Consider the following 17,543-nt stretch of genomic DNA (forward strand, 5'->3'; position numbering starts at 1 on the left):
CTCCGGTTTAAAAAAATAAATAAAAGTCACCCATAACTTAAATTAAAAAGTTAAAAGTACCAAAGACTGTCACACACACACACACACACACTAAGTGTGGTGAAATAATCATTTGACCCATCACCCTTGATCACCTCCTGGGAGGTGAGAGGAGCAGTGAGCAGTAGCAGTGGCCGTGCCCGGGAATCATTTTGGTGATTTAACCCCCAATTTCAACTCTTGATGCTGAGTGCCAAGCAGCTAGGTAATAGGTCCCATTTTTATAGTCTTCGGTATGACTTTGCCGGGTTTTGAACTCACGACCCACCGATTTCTGGGCGGACACTCTAACCGCAAGGCCACTGATACAACACCTCTATGTATCAACATAGTGAAATAATAGATAAACAATTAAGTGTACATTATCTTCAAAAACTGTGCACACTTTGATATAGCTAGGAAAACATGTGCGTCCATCACTATGCTCAATGTGCTCAATCAGCTCACAGCACAAAGTGGCAAAAAGGAAGGAACAACCACTGAAACAGGAATAAACACTTGAAAAGCAATTTTCAAAGTCTTACCTGTCAGGTCATGACACCCAGCTCTGATCGCAGTTCTCCAAAAAGCTAAATTTTCAAGGACAATTAGGAGACACAAGTAAACCAAGTATATGTTTTCAAACTGAAATGTTTTTTCTTATTACTACGAGGCGGCAACAGTTTTGGGAACAACCCTTATTGCGGAGAGCCATAGATTAAGAACTAGTAAGCAACATAAGAAATATTTTAGAAATTGCAATTCAATTACTTAGGAATTAGGAATTTAAACAACAACACAAAAACATCTTGCTCGAGTATGGTTCTCATTTCAGCTAAAAGAGCAAAATTATTTCTAAATCCATCTGTCCTGGTCAAAGTCAAGTTACAATGTGCGCAAATTGTCTTTAGGCTTGTCAGTTTTACTATGTGTCCTCCAAAAATAAAACAGAATGGACATGTAAAAAACAACAACTATTGAGTCTTGTTCTGAAAAGGATTATGTATTATTCATGTGATCTCTAATAACCCCTATTAAAAACGGGCAGATCAGAAACAAGTCATTTTTTGAGACTCATTTCCATTTACAAATGTGGTCCCTATTAAGATTCACTCTCGCAAAGGCAAACCTTTACAATTTAACGGAGTAGGTCATGACATGAGCATAAGTTATTCATCTGTGACGATGTGTGACTTCAATCTGATGGAATTTTACCACCTGGTTGCAGAAAATATGCCTTTTTCGACAAGGGATGTAGGTCTCAATGGAGAAAAGCAAAGAGTCCTTTATAGATTGCTCCCAATATTGATTGTACTATCAAATGACATTGCTCTGAGGGAGCCCTGAAGATTGAACCTTGGAGGCCTGTTTTTTTTTTTAGGTCTTCAGTTCAAAGGCATTCACACACATTTAATTTACTTACAAACAGATTAAGGAAGTCAAACTAGTCTGGAATCACTTATACTGTGAACTTTATTTTCCCTGTCCTTTTTGGTGCATCTTTGGATAGCCTCCCAAGTTTTACATTTAAAACTGGATTCTGTAGGCAGATGTAGTAGCGCGGTATCACCACATAGTGTCTCTCTTTGATCATCTTTTTAAGACTAAACTATTGGTCAGACAGTTCATGCTCTTCTGGAGGACAAATAATACATTATATGTGCAGTGCACATATACAGTTGTATTATTATTTACATTGTCATTTAGTAAAAATGAGTTGACATTTTCCTCTTGGTAAAACTGTCCTCCAAAATGATGTGCACCTTTTTTTTACACTAAACTGTGTTTTAAAAGTTTGTTCAAATTGCCCAAAATATACTTCAAACATATTTATATGTCATCCCCAAGTAGAAGAGGCTGGAGGAAAAGGCCAGTGGGTCAGAGGATGCACACTAGGACACACAAAAAAACAGCTGATTTCCCAAGAAACGTGGAAGTGTGACGTTCATGTTCACATTGGAAACCCTGCCACAGATAGGCCTTGGCTTCCAATGACTGGGAAATGAATGAATAGCTTTTCCAAGTGTACCTCATGACACAGATCCTCCTGTGTGCTTTGGTGAGCTCTCAGCTCATTCGCTTCGTTCTGCTGTCTCATATGCTGTGCGATGTGTTTGACGCTCCTGATGGCTTCCTTCATCTCTGTTGAGATTGATAGCAGACACATATCTCCAACATCCAGCGACTCCCAGCTGGGGCATTGACTCCCACTGCCAGGCACACCGCCCCCAGTCAAGGCTCTGAGGCTGCCCAGGCCTCCGCCGCCTCCATTTCGTCCACAGGGAGTTTTCCAGACTTCTGGTGCCAGCACAACGAGCCCGATTCCCCACGTTTTGCCATCTCACTTCTGTTAAAGTTAAGATTGGAGAGCTCTGTGTTGTTGAGAACCCTCTGGTGGTTGGTCAGACTGGACACCACGCTGGAGGCCAGAGCTTCAGCTTTGTGCTTTTTCTGCTTGGCGGAGTGGACACCGCAAGGCCTTGACTGGATCATCTGTTTGGTGTTGTTGATCTTTTCTGGATCCCTCTCAGGTCAGTTTATGAACATGATTTTAGGCAGCAACCCCAAGAAAACCCTACTTATATTCTAAGGTATTGTGTGGATTTTGGGGTGCGGTAATGGACGTTCATAAAGAAGACTTTAATAATGTCGACATATCTTTTTTTGATAAATTATAGGGCTCTATTACATTGAGTAGTTAGATTTTCTGCTTATCTCTGCTTTTTGCAGGAATATTTAGGCCCTTTGCGCACTCCGATAGTTTGCGCTTCTTGCTGCACAACAGAAATCTTAACTTGGCTGACCGCCACTGTTTTTCACTTCCGGGAAAAATTTACGTCACGGAATACAAGCAATAACATCTTATTTCATCATTTTATCTTCCTCGAGTGTTCCCAAACTTTCCTGTAATGCAAAAGCCGAAGACGAGCTGTTCAAATACCTTTTTGGGAACTACCAGAACTGGGTTTCTCCAGTGGAATATCTGAATCAGACCATATGCGTTTGGACTGGCCATCTTACAGCTCCTTAATGTGGTGAAACTTAACATGGCATTAAAGGGGAACTGCAGCCATTTTTAATTTTTGCACATCGTTCACGATCATTGTGAAAGACATGACGACGGAAGGATTTTTTTTTAATGCATTCTAACTTGTAAATAAAAGTCCACTTACAGTGAAGCTAATGGGAGGTCCTTTATTTCGCCCACATGATCCAATAAATAACCATCCAAAAACAGCTAACAATACTCTATTTACATTTCGTGATTTGAATATTAACCAAGTATTAGTGGTATTGCTATTATAAGTGCTAACACATGACAAACTATTTATAGTGGCGCTGTGATCACAAGCATGTGTACAATTTCGACTGACGAGGGGTTTCCTTGCTTTCTTGCTCTCTGAAAGTTTTTTGTAGATCATAAATCAAGTTTCTCAGCTGGACAGAAGTCTGAGTTAAATGATGAAGAAAAAAAAGCAAACGTAATATGTTTTGGAAATAAATGTGCCACGTATGCTCAAAATGGTTAAAATACATAAAACAAAATACATAATTATTAAATGTTATAAATGCGGCCATTACGATATTACATATATACTTACATTGTGTGTATAAAACCTTGATGGAGGTGTTTGGATGATTTTTCAAGGACTTTATAGGCGGAATAGAGCGGCTCTCATAGGTTCCATTGTAAGCAAGCTTTTCATTGCATTTATTTAATAATTATAATGCAAAAAAATAACATCCATCTCTACATTTACCCTGTTTGCATTTTTATGTTTGCCTTTTCCTCTTGGAGGTGTTTAACTCTCTCTCTCTCTTGAGTTGATTTCCAACTTGGTTACAGCTGGGCAGTTGGGCACACCTGATTTCTATGTGTCTTGTTGCTTTTTAAGCTGAGGGGAACAGGCAACTTGTTGCTGGTATTTTCACTTTGTCACCTTTTCCTGTGAAACCTGCCATCACTCCACTGTTTCCAGTTTCTCCTTTGTTACTTGTTGCTATTTAATATTTGCTCAGTTGTCTCTAGCTTTCCAAAGGACTACTTTTGTTATAGATTTAGTCAAAAAAATATTTTTTGTTTCACCTGCTGTTCCGCTTCTGCATCTGGGGTCCAGACGTTATAGAAAGAACCTGCCATACGAACAATGGACCTTGCTAAAGCAAATTCACTGAAGCAGCCTCCCCGCCACCAAGTGCCTGAGCAGACATGAGAAGCAGTTTGGCTCTCTTGGAGCGAGCATAAAGGAATCTGCTGATTGACAGGATGGCCACATTGAGGTACAGTATTAAAATCTAAAATAAATGCCATGTTATCATTAAGGCAGGCCGATCCCTCCGGGCCAACTAATGTGCCGTGCAGCTGACTGACAACGACATTCCTTCCTCCATGAACACTGACTCACCTACCTTGTGCTCCGTACTCTCTCGGCCCAAATGCATCTCTGGAGACTCGGGAGACGTCCGCTATTTCCTCACTCAATTTTAACTTTATTTTGAACTGCAAGCGTCAGCTTTCTGCTAAGAGCGAGCACGGGTGGCTTCTGACATTTCTTACTTGTCTGGGCGAGCGGTGACATGGGCTAAATCTCAGTGGAACTGCCGTTCAGCCATTTGTTCCTCTTACTCCGCATTTGCCAAAACAATGGGACAGGTTTTTGAGCGCAATTCACCTGGCCGAGAGGCAGTGAGGTTTCTATTCAAGATCCACCAGTGCACGCGTAGTGTTTCCGGAAACGGCACGGACTTCCTCAAGCTTGTGGCAGAGAGTTACTGAAACAAGTCCACTTTCCTTGACGCATTATTCCGGGGTTTGGCGAACCATATTCATTGCCAGATGGTTTCCCTGAAGAACCCTAATGACCTTGACGACTCAATCTCCCTGGCCATTCGTATTGAGAAGAGGCTCATCGACCTTTAGGAGGACAAGGCGCCCATCGGCCGTGTTGTCCCCGGGGAGCACTTGTTTTGGGTCACCTCTCTATCTCACAGTGAATCTTCAGCAGAGTTGGTGAAAGAGGAGCCGATGCATTTGGGAGGGAGCCGCCTCACCCCTGGCGAGAGGAGCCGCCGTCTTCGCCTGGGTCTGTGCATCTATTGCGTGGAAGCCAGTCATCTTTTCAGCCGCTGTCCTCGACACCAAGACCTACCACGCACTCAAGGTGCTCATCACTCATGTCAGGGATCAACATTGAAAGCACCTGTGTCAGCTGACCTGCCAGCTAACCAGATAATCAACTGAATTCAACTGACAGGTACGCTCTCTTGGGCCAATAAGAACATTGATATTGAGGTACTAGTCGACGATTGTTTTTAGATGAGACTTTTACATTACATCATGCCATTTCTCTGTTGAAACTACCTCAATTCAAGGTTGTTCGTTCTCTAGACGGACGTCTCCCAGCCAATATTACATATCAGACTCGTCTCCTTTCACTCCAGTTATCTGGTAATACTTATAAATCCATTGTTTTTTATTATTCTTTCCTGAGCTGCTTTGCTGGTGTTCGGGCTAATTTGGCTTAATCAACTCAATTGTCATTTAGAATGGATGAAATGTGCTCCTCTTAATTGAAGTGTGTTTTGTCACAACTGGGTCTGTGCGCCCACTTTCAGCTGTCAAAGGTGTCCCCCCTCAGATAATCGATTTGTATTTAGTCCCTTCCACTTATTATATTCGGGAGATTTTTTTTTTTTTTTAGCAAGGACAGCTTGTTTATCTCTGCCTTTGCCCCGCCCATATGATTGTAGTATTGATCTTCTCCCGGGTGCTATATAATGACAAACCTGAGAGGGTCGTTGGAAGACTACATTACATCTTCCCTCGCCTCTGGCATTATTCGCCCATCCTGTTCATTCTTAGTAAAGAAAAAAGACAAGACTTTACAGTGCATAAACTTCCATGCACTAAATAATATAACTGCAAAGAATAAATATGCTCTGCCTTTATTTGATTCAGTTTCTAACTTTTACATGCCCCAACATTTTTTACCGAGCCCAACTGCCGCAATGCTTACCATCTCGTCCAGATCTGAGAGGGGGATGAGTTTGAAGACTGTTTTCAAAACCCCACTCGGCCATTTTGAATAACTGGTTATGCCTTTTGTACTCACAAATGCCCCTGCGGTTGTCCAGAGTCTTATTAATGATGTTCTTCGCGATATGTCAGGGCGCATTGTGTTCGTTTATTTAGAAAACATACATTTTCACCTTCATTGGAGCAGCACATCTAGCAAGTTGGTCTGATTTTACACAGGTTACTGGAAATTAGATATTTTGTCAAGGTGAAGAAATGTTTTTTTCATACCTCATCTGTTTCTTTTCTGGGATTTGTGGTGAAGGGGCAGATTTCTAGACCCGGCTAAGATCAAGGTGGTCCTTGAGTGGCCTGTACCTACATCCAGAAAACATTTTCAGCGATTCTTAGGTTTCGCTAATATCTATTGGCGATTCATTAGGAACTTTAGCCGAGTCGCAGAGCCCATTATGACCTTCAACTCCACTAAGGTTAAACTTTTGTGGTGTGGTGTGACGCCTACGCAATTTTTGAAAGACTCAAACATTTTTTTAATTAATGCGCCTGCATTTTGACCAGTCCTCTGCATTTTTTGTCGCGGTTGATGCCCCCGACTCCGGTGTAGGAGCTATCTTCTCCCAGAAGTCTACCTCTGACTAGAGGCTGCACCTTTGCACCTACTTCTCCCACCGCTTGACCCCACTGAGCGGAATTAGGATATTTGTAAAACGGTTTTGTTGGCCGTCGTGCTGAGGTAGATCAAGTGGCAGCCTATTTAACCTGGCTGCTGACATGTGAGCGCTGGAACTTTATCTACTGCTTGCAACAGAGGCATATGTTGTTTGTCTTGCCAGAGGACTCCCTAGTTCGTCTTGTGCCCATCTTCTCAGGTTTGCCTGTATTTTTCTAACCTTGTCTAACATTTTTATATTGTACTTTGTTTTTCTGTTTTACTTCTTTCATGAAGTATTTTTCCTAGCCTTGTCTAGCGCTTTTGGTTTTGTGTAGGTTATTTGTCTTGGTAGTTTTTTACATGGTATGTTTTTGTGTTTACCACCATCACCTTTGTTTTGCTACTTTGTGCTTCCTCCAAAATAAAAGGAAGAACTATTGTCCACACACAACACGTTTTTGCATCCTTGGGAGCCACCTCACCATTTCATTATACATTGTACAAGTTGTTAGTCAGTGTGTCAGTCACCCTAAAAGCAGACATTGGCCAGTCTTCATGTCAATCATTACCCATACTACTATCAATTTACCGACATGTTACTCCAACTCTAAGCAGATATTGGTCAATAATAATAATGTCAATATTACACCCCTCACCTTTTTACTGCAGCATATGATGTTTGACTGACCCCTCTAATGCTGAAAACAATAGCACTTATTTCATAGTTTTGGATCTAAAAATACCATACCAACTTTAATGTCTACAGGTAAATTCCCCCTATCATAAACACAGTAGTGATTTTAGACCTGTTTTCTAATGAGTCTTAGCACAAATTGGAACGCCCACTTTCAGTGCATCCGGAAAGTATTCACAGCGCTACCCCATAAAATGCGATGTGAAAGTTTTTTTTTTTGGTTGGGGGGAATTTATTAAAACAAAAAAAAAAATCAAACATACGTAAATATTTACAGCCTTTGCTCAATACCTTGTTGATGCACCTTTGGCAGCAATTACAGCCTCAAGTTTGAATACAAAGCCACAAGCTTGGCGCACCTGTTTTGGCAGTTTCACTCATTCCTCTATGCAGCCCCTCTCAAGCTCCATCAGGTTGGATGGGAAACGTTGGCTTTCATCCTGGATGTCTCTGTACATTGCTGCTGCATTCATCTTAGTCTAATCAGGGAGGTGACCGAGAACCCGATGGTCAGACTGTCAGAGCTACAGCATTCTTCTGTAAAGAGAGGAGAACTTTCTAGAAGGACAACCTGGAAGGTCTCTGCAGCAATCTACCAATCAGGCCTCTATGGTGTAGTGGTCAGACGTATGCCATTTTTTATAAAAAATGTTTTCCACAATGCACCTGAAATACTGTCAGACCATGAGAAACAACATTTCCTGGTCTGATGGTCTGGTGAGACAAAAATGTAACCCTTTGGTAGGAATGTCAGGCATCATGTTAGGAGGAGGGACAGTACGGAGGGAGAGGGGTTAGTGTGTCTGCATCACAATACAAAGGTCCCGGGTTTGATACTGCGCTCGGGATTTTTCTGTGTGGAGTTTGCATGTTCCCCCCGTGACTGCGTGGGTTCCCTCCGGGTACTCCGGCTTCCTCCCACCTCCAAAGACATGCACCCGGAGATAGGTGGATTGGCAACACTTAAATTGGCTGTAGTGTGTGAATGTGAGTTTGAATGTTGTCTGTCAATCTGTGTTGGCCCTACGATGAGGTGGCGACTTGTTCAGGGTGTACCTCGCCTACTGCTCGAATGTAGCTGAGATAGGCTCCAGCGACCCCGGAAAGGATAAGCGGTAGAAATGGATGGATGTTTGGAAGAAACCAGGCACCGCTCATCACCTGGCCAATACTATCCCTACAGTGAAGCATGGCAGTGGCAGCATAATGCTGTAGGGTTTGTTTTGCGGCAGGAACTAGGAGACTGGTCAGGATAGAGGGAAAGATTAATGGAAGCAATGTACACAAACATCCTGGATGAAAACAAACGCTTCCAATGCAACTTGATACAGTTTGAGAGATACTGAAAAAAGGAATGGGCAAAGAGGAATATTTTGGCATGGTATTGAAAAAAAAGACTCAATTCTGTAAAGCGTGTGCACTGACATGAAGCTAAGATGGTACCCTATTCGGCCATCAATTTGTTTTACAGCTTTCTTTATTCCTTCTCCAACATATTCAGTAGTCTTATCAAAATACAAAGCACCCAATCTCTGTTTCACTGCCTCACTGTCAGCTAGCTAGCTGCTAAGCTGGCAAAGCTAAACTAGTCCCGGACCGAAGCTACTTCGCTCCGAAGACAGCAAGAACTCGACTTAGTGTACAGTTCTCATGGATAGGTTGGCTCTATTCGAGGACCGTGTCCACCAGTTAGAGCAGAGTCATTTTGTAACTTTAGACACCACAGACACATTTTCTCGCATTTGCTATAGCGAGCTGACTTGCCCAGACTTAAGCAGCTTACAAGCCATGGTGAACTGGTTGAGACACAATAGATTTAACCCTTTAGCTAGCCTCACAACCCAGTCTACCGGACGCCTAACTTCAGTCATAGGGAACTCCATCAGCCGGAACATACAGCTTAGTAAACCAGCCATAATTAAGTGTATTCCCAGAGCCAGAGCACCCGACATTGTAGCGAGTCATCGGGCACTGACTCGCAACAGGCCTAGTAAAAACGTACAACAGGCTAACCGCACCACTAGCTATGCGAACATAGTTGTTCACGTCGGCTTCAATGACACTTGGATGAGACAGTCAGAGATTTTAAAGAGGAACATAGCACATACTTGTAATCTCGCTAGAAAGATGTCTCGGCATCGAGTACTTGTCTCGGGCCCCCTGCCTGCGAGAGGCAATGATGAGGAGTATAGCAGATTAGTCTCGCTTAAGAAAGGCGGGAAGGCACCATCACTCTACCTAGAAATATAAATTACTGATGGAGCAAGGGCCTGTAAGCCCTGCGTGTAAGTACAGACTTATGCATATATTTAACAAAACCTGTCAAGCATGTCATATTTCTTAGCATGCAGCTTACATTCATGATTAATAACTGACTGAAATGTGTTTGTGTGCCTTTTTTTCAGGACAGGAAATGTATCCGCCTCCACCGCTTTAATGTGAGTTTTTTTTTTTTTAAATCATCTTCTAGCATGTGTTAAGAAGCCTACCATAAATAAATTATGCAACATTCAAATAGACTTTCTTTTCAGACGAATCAATCAACATCAAACCGCAACAAATCCTGGTTCAATCAGACAGTTACCTGGGATCCCAAACGTCACGTCCGTATAGATCCTCGCACTCCATTGAAGGTACGCTAGTTTTGTATTTTCATCTTTTCCGATACAATTTCTTTTTCATTATTTTTTTTCTACTTTAGGCATGCAACTTGACAGGTTTGAGAGCCATAAGTACCTAACACACAATTACTTTACCAATGCATAATGTATGAAATCTAGAATGAACAATCACAAATGTCCCTGTAGTCTTGGAACTTGCAGGCCACGGTGAAATCCCTAAATGCAGGAAGACCGCACGTCACTTTAGCCTCCTCAGCAGGTAGATCACTTCACCATCCCTAACTTCAACTGAACTAGAGGAGCTCGACAGGAGTCTGGCCCAAGCTGAAAAGAGGAATGCAATGGTAATTAAGCGGGCTTAATCCAGCATGAATTACAATCTCATAACTGAACTGATTTCTCTTACAAATTAGATTTTATAAGTATGTCACATTCATTTCCTTTGCATAATTGTGTTTTTACAGCAACATTTCCTTCAAACAAGGGAAGGGGAAAATACTGGCCATATCCTATACTGCGTGGCCCCAAATGATGAACTTGCACACTATAGCCTGTCGGGCAGAAGTTCTAAGAAGGAAAAACCGGATCCTCTGCAAAATCATTACAGGCAAGTCATAAAATATTGGTCACATTAGTTTTACGCCAAGCTTGATTGACTAGGCTTTGATGTATAACTTCACTTCATTTTGACCTCTACTTTAGCGGCTTGTCTCAAGAACTTCCACAGAAGCAAACTCTGAGTACTTGGGCACACTTTCAAGTTCGCCCCACACAGACGGTAAAGTAGAAAAATCCTATTTTTCTTGTTTCTAGTGTGTTCACAATAAATAGATACATTCGATTTATTTCAATGACTTTATGTGATCAGGAAGTTTAGAGTTGGTGATACTGGAATTTGTTATGCTTTTGAAAATTTGTTGGCAATCTTCTTGTATTACAATTATGTGTTTTGCTATTTTTTAAAACAGTGGAGCAAAAAATGGGCAGCAGAACACTCTAAACAAATGTTTACACCTTGTAATTGAATTTGTATATACTTTTATTCCTCTTATTTACAATTTACAAAGCTGTTTCTTTTAATTTATGTAGTTTTATAACAACATTTACAAGATGTTCCGCCAAATGTGCCTCTTAATTCCATCCATCCATCCATTTTCTGCCGCTTATTCCCGTTCGGGGTCGCGGGGGGCGCTGGCGCCTATCTCAGCTACAATCGGGCGGAAGGCGGGGTACACCCTGGACAAGTCGCCACCTCATCGCAGGGCCAACACAGATAGACAGACAACATTCACACTCACATTCACACACTAGGGCCAATTTTAGTGTTGCCAATCAACCTATCCCCAGGTGCATGTCTTTGGAAGTGGGAGGAAGCCGGAGTACCCGGAGGGAACCCACGCATTCACGGGGAGAACATGCAAACTCCACACAGAAAGATCCCGAGCCTGGATTTGAACCCAGGACTGCAGGACCTTCGTATTGTGAGGCAGACGCACTAACCCCTCTGCCACCGTGAAGCCCTGCCTCTTAATTCATTACTGACAATATGCTCATGTAGAGTAAGTTATAAGTATTACATTTATAATACTAAAACATTTTTAAAGGATGTGGGGGTCAATACAACCAAGAAGCAACGTTCAGAGAACATATGTAACATTCCGAGAACCAAAAACTACCCAAAAGCAACCATTTTGGAACTTTATTTATGGGCCAGGGGAACATGAAGTAACGTTAAGAGAACGTAAAATGTAATGTTCCTGGAACTGTATAGTGTTTCGGTTCGAATCAAAATGGAACCAAAATCAACCCAAAATGCAACCGTAGGCAAATGTTAATTGCCCAAAGTTTAACGTTGTCACAATGTACTGGGAACCAAAAATGGCTAGCTGGGACTTTTCCCACATTGTTGTTTAAAACAACAGTCACAATACCAAACGTTGCTACTCATGTCATTCATTTTATTATCTTAATGCAAGATGTAAATTAGCTGTGTATAAGTTCACTGTTAAATATTTTTGCATACAACGGTTCAATGTTACAGCTCTGATGCAGAAATAATCTACTCTGACAAACTGTTGGTGGTTATTGACTTCTTTTTTTTTGTCGGGGGCGGGGGGCAGGTGTTACAGGACTGGAGGTTTGTCACCCAGGTTATGGATCGAATATTTCTGTGGGCGTTCTTGCTGGTATCCATCCTGGGATCAGCTCTCCTATTCATCCCGGTTATCTACAAATGGGCCAGCATCATCGTCCCTAACTATGACGGAGGTCCCTCTGATGGTTACCTGATATGGAAGTGAGGCATCAGCATCAGGTCCACATTTTGATAAGAAAATATCCCATCGTCAACTTGTCTATTCATGTATCCTATTTTAAAATACTATACAATGGACATCATATAAAAAAAAAACATTTTTTTAAAATATAATAAGGTAATTACAGTCGTACATCATAACACAAGCATATTTTGATGCATATTTTCCATGAATGATAAAGCAAAAGAATGCCCTGAGGCCTTACAAAAAAAGGCCTCGGGTTTTACTTGTTCTATTCACCATTAAGATCATTTTGAGACGTTTGTTCACTTCCAGATCTCAATGTATTCAGAATATTCTCCATGAATAATAACATTAAAAAAATGCATGAATAAATAATAAATCAACCAATGTTTACTTACATAGGCCTTAATCACAAATGTCTCAAACGGCTGCACAAGCAAAAACGACATCGGCTCAGATCCCACATCAGGGCAAGAAAAAACTTAACCCAATGGAAACTACGAGAAACCTTGGAAGGTATCACAGATGCGGGTGACCGATGCAACGAATGCTGAGTGGATACAGTTAATAACGTGAGAGTACAGTCCATAGTGGGACCAGTAGGGGATCCTCTTGCATGTAAACACCTCTGGGCGCAGCGACGTCACAGATTGATGCATAAGGAGTGGTCCATTCTGGGTTCCGACTTGGTAGAGCGTACTCCTCCTCTGTGGAGGTTGATCCGTGGTCACCCGATAACCTCTCTGTGCAGGAAAGGGGGTCAGAGCAGAAAACATAGACAGCAGATCAACTGGTCTAAAAAGGGGTCTATTTAAAGGCTTGAGTATACAAATTTCTTTTAAGATGTGATTTAAAAGCTTCTACTGAAGTAGCCTCTCTAACTGTTACTGGTCGGGCATTCCAGAGTACTGGAGCTAGAATAAAAATAGCTCCAAAATAGCAGACTTTTTTGGGCTGTGGTAAAGTAAGTTGTATTTCATATAGTGAGATTAATAATATTTACAATAATTGTACTGAAAAGTCAAAGTGTTTTCAAATTTGTATCCAATATTACTATTGCATCAAAATGTCAGCTTTTTGTTTTACGGTATTTTCTTTATGTTTTTTTTTGTTTTTTCACAATATTCTGTCGGGTGACAACTTTCAGTAGACCCGCTCGACATCCATTGCTTTCGTCCTCTCCAAGGTTCTCATAGTCATCATTGTCACCGACGTCCCACTGGGTGTGAGTTTTCCTTGCCCTTATGTGGGCCTACCGAGGATTTCGTAGTGGTTTGTGTTGTGGTTTGTGCAGCCCTTTGAGACACTAGTGATTTAGGGCTATATAAGTAAACACTGATTGATGATTGATTGATAATCCACATACAGAACACTAAAAAGACACTGAACTTTAGTCAATCAGTCGTCATTTTATTGTTCAATAAACACACCTACAATATGCAAATTAAAGATACAGGAGCTGAACTAAGTCAATATTTAAAAGTATATCATCAAATAGAATGTGTTTTAATTGCACTGAATGTCATAAAAATGGGAAGTCACAGAGAAAAGAGGCTCTGGATGGAAAACGCTTCAAATAAAACACTACTAAGGACAACCTAAAGAGAAATCAGAAAAAACACCAACTGAAGAAACAATCTGAACCCTAGCCCAAATCGTCTGTGAAAGAGTCATAATAGAGAAAGGGTTAAAGAGACCACACTGTTTGGCATTCCAGGAAGGGAAAATCAAGAGGTTATCAACATAGCACACACACGGTTATGTAAGCTTTGCTGGGCTTTGAAGTTGTGTGTCCGCTCTGTATTTTACCCCTGCGACTGAGGAATACGATACTATATGAGTGATCGCAGCTGCTTTACCTTGATAAGGTATGTCATGAATATGTTTATTGGAAATAAAACCATAGGAACACGTCATGGACTTGACTGATCTAGCTGAATGTCTTTACTTGTGTGTTTAGGTTAAAAATGCCTTTGCGTGGAAGCTCAATTTTCCTCCTATTATGCATTGCTCTGTTGTCATGGAGAGCTTGTGATGGTGGCAAGATTTTAGTAGTCCCTTTCGAGGGCAGCCACTGGGTCAATATGGGCATTATGATCAGAGCTCTCATGCTCAAGGACACTCTGTTGATGTGATTCGCACCGACACAAGCTGGTACATCAAGGAGAACTTACTGCACTACAACTCCATCACCGTATCGGGCAGCAAAGGGCTTGACAGTGACGTTGTCAACCCAATCGTAGAGAATATTTTAGCTATTGAGAGGGGACAGAGCTCTGTTATGATGTTTGCTAGTCTGATAGTCGTGTCGTTCCAGGTGGGTTTTAGCTTTGCTGCCCTCATGAGCGACATGGCAAGGAATTTACTCAAAGATGAAGATTTAATGGCTCGTCTGAAGGAGCGCCAGTATGACCTGGTCCTTACTGACCCAGCGGGGGGTTCAGGCAACATTTTGGCTCATGCGCTAAAGCTACCTTTGGTCTACAATGTGCGCTGGGTGACAAGTGGGGAGGGGCATCTGTTCATTGCACCGTCTCCTTTGCCTTACTTACATTCCCATGACCGGCTCTGGGTTGTCTGATAAAATGACTTTCTTTGAGAGGGTAAAAAAATCTTATCTACTTTAGCCTTTGGAAGGCTCAGTTTGCATTTTTCATCGAACCCCATTATCAAGCAGTTTGCTCTGAATTCTTTGACTCAAAAGTTGATTACAATGACTTAGTACAAGCAGCAGACCTTTGGCTCATGAGAGCGGACTATGTGTTCGAGTTTCCTCGACCCACCATGCCCAACGTCATCTATATTGGAGGATTCCAGTGACAACCTGCCAAACCTCTACCAGAACACCTGGGGGAGTTTATGCAAAGTTCTGGAAAACATGGAGTCATCCTCATGTCCCTTGGAACTTTTGTGAGTGAACTACCTGCCGACGTAGCCGATAAGATAGCAGCGGCTTTTGCCAAGCTGCCTCAGAAGGTCATCTGGAGATATAAAGGCGCCAAACCTTCAACTCTTGGCAACAATACTCTCCTGGTGGACTGGGTGCCACAGAACGACCTCCTTGGTCATCCCAAGATGAAACTTTTTGTGGCTCACAGCGGGACAAACGGTGTCCAGGAAGCTATGTATCACGGCGTGCCCGTTGTGGGAATACCTTTGTTTTTCGACCAGTATGACAATTTGAGGCGTCTCACGGACAGAGGGGCAGCAATGTTGGTCACATTAGCCTCAGTGGACCAAGACAACACATTCCTAAAGACCCTGCAGGAACTTCTTACAAATTCATCCTACAGGACAAACATGGAGAGACTCTCCAAGCTGCACAGAGATCAGCGAATCACATCGCTCGACAACGCCATCTTCTGGATCGAGTTTGTCATAAAACACAAAGGTGCAGCTCACCTGAGGACCAAATCCTACAAGCTGCCCTGGTACGCCTACTACTCAGTGGACGTGTTCTTTACTTTATTTTCAACTGTAGCAGTGATGATCCTTCTCCCACTTATGTTTTTGAGGAAACATGTATCAAACCAACGGAAATTAAACCAAAAATGAGGACCAATCACTGTATATCTCTGCTAGTTGTTGACATCACATAAAACTGTTTTGTTAACCATGTTTTAGACCCAACCATTAAATTAATACCTCCCAGATTCTCTTCTACTTATAATTTTTGAGCCATTTGTTCCATAGTTCTTGTTTGATACTACAAAACTGAAAGTTTCTTCTGCACCCCGGAAACCTCATAGCTGGTAAATATGCACCACTGACTCCGGTGTAAAAAAAAAAAAAAACTCACTCATAACGCCTCTTTGTATCAATATAGTGAAATAACAAATTAACAATGAAGTGTATTTTATCTTTAAAATCAGTGCACACTTCCAAAGAGCTCGGGAAGCATGTTATAAGCCACATTTCTGTGTCCATCACTATATGAAATAAAACCAACAATGTTTATGTTTAAAAACATGAAATAATGTAATTTTTTAAATTTTGACACAAACTAAAAAGGCCAGTTATAACCGTTCACAAAAACTGAGTTTTTAAAAATGCCCAGTTTTAGAAATCCTCAATTTCACAGTCGGGGTTTGGCATTGTTGGCGTGACCTCAGAATGAAAATAAGGTAGGGAAAATGCAAGCAGAAAGTCCCTAATTAGATACCAGGAAATAGTTTAGAAAATAGGAAGGACAGACATGACTGAAGCGGCAGTCCATGGGTGAAAAACAGAAAGCCTAAGTTTAAGCATCTTGCAAATGGCACTGTGAGAAAAAAGCAATAAGCAATGAAACAGTATCAGAAGGCAAGCAACACTGGTACATAAACCCTTTTAACTAGTCCCGGCAGGTAAGTCTCCTTATCACCGCACTGTGTGCTCAATCAGCTCACAGCACGAAGTGGCAAAAAGGAAGGAAAGAACGCTGAAACAGAAATAAACGCTGACAAAGTCTGACCTGTCATGGCAGGTCATGACACTCAGCTCTGACCGCAGCTCTCCGAAAAGCTACATTTTCAAGGACAATTAGGAGGCACAAGTAAACCAACAAAGTGTCTCGAAACTGAAATGTTTTCTCTTATTACTACTAGGCTGCTGCATTTTTGGAAACAACCCTCATTGAAGAGAACCATAGGTTCAGAACTCATAAGCAACATAAGAAATGTTTACATATTACCTGGGAATTAGGAATTTTGACAAAAAATAATTTTCTTGGAGTATCTTTCTCCTTTCAGCTGAAAGAGCAACATTATCCACCTCTGCAGGTCTAAGTCATATTACAATGTGCACAAATTTTCTTTAGGCTTGTTAAATTTCATATTTCTCCCTCAAAAATAAAACAGATTGGACATGTAAAAAAATAACTATTGAGTCTTGTTCTGAAAAGGATTATGTACTATTCATACAATCAGTTTAAGAGATTCGTTTTAATTTACAAAGATGTGCAACTTACATCTGATGGATTTTTACCACCTGGTTGCAGAAAATATATCTTTTTCTGTGAGGATGTGGGTCTCAGTAGAGAAAAGCAAGAAGTCATTTATCACTTACTCTCAATATTGATTGTCCTATCAAATGGCATTGCTCTGAGGGAGCTCAGAAGATGTGGAACAGAGTGATAAATTGAGCCTCAGAGGCCTGTTTTTTAAGGTCTTCAGTTCAAAGGCATTAGCAGACATCTGATTTACTTACAGATTGATTAAGTAAGTAAAACTGGTCTTGAATCACTTATACTGTATACTTTATT

At 41.4% G+C, this 17,543-nt stretch overlaps 1 pseudogene; it reads left to right on the top strand.

The window, feature by feature from the left end:
- Positions 1–10,734: 10,734 nt before the first annotated feature.
- LOC133537007 (UDP-glucuronosyltransferase 2B13-like) lies at positions 10,735–15,975 on the top strand (annotated as a pseudogene).
- Positions 15,976–17,543: the final 1,568 nt, after the last annotated feature.

Source organism: Nerophis ophidion, linkage group LG02 (assembly GCF_033978795.1).
Source record: "Nerophis ophidion isolate RoL-2023_Sa linkage group LG02, RoL_Noph_v1.0, whole genome shotgun sequence".
NCBI classification, from domain to species: domain Eukaryota; kingdom Metazoa; phylum Chordata; class Actinopteri; order Syngnathiformes; family Syngnathidae; genus Nerophis; species Nerophis ophidion.